The sequence below is a fragment of the Solanum verrucosum genome, unplaced genomic scaffold, assembly GCF_900185275.1.
Source record: "Solanum verrucosum unplaced genomic scaffold, falcon-dt-bn FXZP01000031.1, whole genome shotgun sequence".
NCBI lineage: Eukaryota > Viridiplantae > Streptophyta > Magnoliopsida > Solanales > Solanaceae > Solanum > Solanum verrucosum.
In genome coordinates, this window is record NW_026020194.1 from 793936 (window position 1) to 798418 (window position 4483).

General features: G+C 32.6%; 1 pseudogene; it reads left to right on the forward strand.

The window, feature by feature from the left end:
• Window positions 1-2219: 2219 nt before the first annotated feature.
• LOC125829570 (cytochrome P450 71AU50-like) lies at window positions 2220-2725 on the forward strand (annotated as a pseudogene).
• The last annotated feature ends 1758 nt before the right edge of the window (window positions 2726-4483 follow it).

Sequence of the window (4483 nt, forward strand, 5' to 3'; positions counted from 1 at the left end):
ACTGCAAAATAGATATGCATGCTCACAAATCAGAAAATAATGTGAATTCAGTAAAGCGATAAAAATATATCGTAATTCTCCGTTGGGTAGATACTACGACACATTATCATAATTTAAATGCCAATTTTATCTTTCATAGGTAATTGAATATTTTTAAATCAAACATATACGACATCTTTGGATATACAATATTTGTTTAACTAAAAGATATTAGTTTACCTCATAATTTTCACTATTCGTAGAATGATAGATTCACCTTTGGATAAATTCTTAAGTTCTAGCAATAGTGAAAGTCAATTATCTATTTATTTTTCAATTCAAGCATTTGATTAATCTTCATAGATAAATGACAATTTTGTGAATGCGTATTTCTTCTTAACCATACTAGTTTGGCCACTTTGGTGACTAACAAGCTATATGAATACAAATGCATACATAATCTCATAAAATTTTGTGCATGTGAATAATTTTAAACATTTTAGTTTGGCCACTTTGGTGACTAACAAACTATAGTAACATAATACATGCATCAAGTGATCATAAACATGGTATGTGTAGACTTAATTTTCTCTAGTTTGGCCACTTTGGTGACTAACAAACTATAGAAACATAATACATGCATCAAGTGATCATAAACATGGTATGTGCAGACGTTAATTTCTTTAGTTTGGCCACTTTGGTGACTAACAAACTATATAAATACAAAGCACAGATAATATCATGAAATTTTGTGCATTTGAATAATTTTATATATTTTAGTTTGGCCACTTTGGTGACTAACAAACTATAAAAACATAATACATGCATTAGGTTGAAAAATCAGACCAGTCTCTCTTGGAATACTGAATATGCCAATAAATAATGAATTGTACTAATCCACATATGCCAAGTGATCATAAACATGGTATGTGTAGACGTTAATTTCTCTAGTTTAGCCACTTTGGTGACTAACAAACTATAGAAACATAATACATGCATCAAGTGATCATAAATATTATATATGTAAACATTAATTTTTGTAGGCCACTTTGGTGACTAACAAACTATATTGCACTAAGTACACACATAAATTATTACTTAGTATAATGACCACTTTAATTTGTTGCACAATTGATTCATTACCACATAAACTAAAAGGGAATAACAATATTATTTTAATAATAAAGTCAATAACTTGTGCAATAAAACAAAATTGTTCATAACCATCTTCACATATCGCACGATTTTTATTTTTTATTTTTAATCCCAAACTATGAACCATAAATATAATTTCACATATAATATCATGTAAATATTATTCATAAAGATGCAAGATATACGAAGATTATCCGTTCAAACAATCTATGCTCTGATGCCACATGTTAGATTAAATACTTTCAGGATCTTGAACATGATAATCTTACATAGAGATCGTTAGGGGCACATACCTGATGCGGAAGACATCATCACAAAGAGAAACGGAAGCGTTAGTCGTAAATTGGTTTCTACCTCCTTGCCCTAACTTTATGTTACCACAACCGTCAGCGATGGAATTAATGTAGATAATATGTGGTAACTCTAATGGGTGGAGGGAGGACCAATTTATAGAGGTTATGACTTAATTTGGTACGTTTATCAAGTAACCAATGTACGGACGAGATCTATTCCTTATTAAATATTATTTATGGTATTACTTTGATTCCAAGTAAACTTGGGCCATAAGTAAGAAATAATTAATAGTAAATAAATAATAATTCTTACATTTGTTAGCTGGTAAAAATCCACACGAAGATTTACAAAAACTAGTTAAGAAACATGGTCCTATTATGTATGTGAGACTAGGGCTAGTACCTACAATCATTGCCTCGTCTGCTGATGCAGCGGAGAAGGTCCTCAAGACGTATGATCACATCCTTGCTAGTAGGCCTCATCATGAGGCATCTCAATATTTGGCTTATGGCCAGAAGAATATGGCATTTGCAAAGTATGGTGTGTATTGGCGCAATATGCGCAAGTTGTGCACTCTGCACCTTTTGAGCAATCGCAAGATCAATTCATTGCAATCCATGAGAAAGCAAGAAGTTCAATCTGGAGAAGCAAAATTTCAGCTTGACCGTAGTCACGTAAAAGCTACCCTCTTTGTATGTTTACTAGTATAAGCTTAATATACCACAAGCCTTGAGAATGAAATGGTTTGTACTACTAATTAATTCCTCTGTTTCCTTTTTACTATACCGGACATGCTTGTAGCTGCAATGGACACTACAGCATCATCAACGGAATGGATACTCACTGAACTTCTTAGACATCCCCAAGTGATGAAGAAACTCCAAAAGGAGTTGCAAGAAGTGGTAGGCTTGGAAATAATGGTTGAAGAATCCAACCTGGAAAATTTGAAGTACTTAGACATGGTTGTAAAAGAGGGCCTGAGGCTGCATCCTGTAGTGCCACTATTTTATCATGAGTCCATGGAATATTGTGTAGTCGACGTACGGTTGCCACTATAGATTTTCGTGGACGCAACTTTCAGCTTGTACCATTTGGCTCTGGGAGAAGAAGTTGTCCTGGAATGCAGTTGGCAGCTACCGTTGTCCGCCTTATGGCGGCACAATTGGTGCATTGCTTTGAGTGGGAGCTTCCAAATGGTATGCAGCCTTGTGATTTAGACATTGATGAGAAGTTTGGGCTAGTAACATGTAGAGAAATGCCTTTGCTGGCTATTCCTACTTATAGATTAAAGAAATGATGCAAATAGCATGATTTTGTGATTGTTGTGTCATGTGTGCTTCCCTTGCTATTCTACTGACTTACTTGTGTGTATGGTCATTTATCCCATTCTATTTCGTCCTCTTTTGATATATTTCTCGTGGGTCTCCTAACTCATGATATTTTGAGGTTTGCTTTATTATCTTCTGCAGCATGACACCTTGTCCTTGATCTTGTTCCAGCCTGACATGTCCATAGACTCCATTGGCAATGGAAAACTTATGGGCGGAGGAATGTTGCATTGACAATTAACAGTAAATCCTCTACATATAGGCCACAAAAACTGAATTGTCGCTTCTATGTGAAATGAACACAAATGCAGAGTAAATGCGCCAATCTAAACAGCCAAAAATGATACATCCTTCCATATATCCCAAACACTACAAGAAAAAAAGAATTAGTGACCGAACAAAATTTCTTAGTTAAACGGTCAAAATTTCATGCTACTTTCATTTAGCTACAGATTAACAATGAATTACATGAAAATCCAATTATATCTAGGAGCTATTTTGCAATGGATTAATTAGGAATTACTAATAAATTTTGTAGCTAATAACAAAGGTAATAGAAGGCTATTTTCAGTTTCAGTGATCACCATTTTTGTAAAGAACTATTCCGACCCCTCATTTTACTTTTATTTGTCCACTACTTCAGTACTTTGGACTATGCATGTCGTCTCTTGAAAAATAATAATTAATTTGAGTATTTTACCACAATATTATAATAACTAGTGTTTAGTATACAGTCTTATGAAATGATTTGGAGAATAATCATTAATAGCTACAGGTAAAACATGAAAAAAAAATATAGTATAATAGACAAGTAAAAGTGAATGGGGAGAGTTGAAGTTGAACTTTAGCACCCCCTCTTGCTTGTTATTGTTAGGGGTAGATGAACAAAGCAGACTGACTTCTCGCTATGTTGTGCCTAGCTAGTAGTACTTGAAGCATTGACATTGAAAGAAGTCCCTTAAGCATTTAAAAAAGGAACAAAGACAAGGGTTATACCTATTGGAGAATCCTTACTAGTCTCATCGATTACTCAAAATTCCACTCATACACAGGAATGGAAAGAGATTGATACTTATACTGATATCGAGCTGGAAGAGCACTAGATAGAGACTATAGAGTCCCATCCCCGCTTCAACCAAGAGATAGGGAGACAACATCGTAGCATGAAATGAGCCAATGCCAAGTGCTCTCTTTGTTAACGGATTGAAGTTTTGAATTCCTTTAATTTGTTGATCTCTATGTCTTTGGTTTTTGGTTGTTGTTAGAGTTGCGTAGGTATTAGTAACATAGTGATTAATAATATATGGCTTAATTATGTAGGGTTTAGTTATTTTATTTTTTACTTTGTATGAAATATATATCATCATCATCATAATCATAATCATCATTATATTAAAAGTGGAAAGCAAAAATAAAAAGTTAAATTACTAAAATGTCCTTATAAAGTCATAATATTTATGGATAAAAATGTAGATAATTAAAATAAATACTATCATATTTTATTAAACACTATTATTATATATTTATGAAAAAATATAAAAATTACGTGAAAATTTTACCTTTTAACCAAATAAATAACATATATTAATAATTAATAAATATAAAATTAATTTCATTGAAATGCCAATAATTATAGTAGGTTACACCTTTTCAGTTTTCCATAATTAAAATAGTATTATTTAGAATATCACTTGTCCCTAATCCAACTATTATTGATTTGGTCCTAT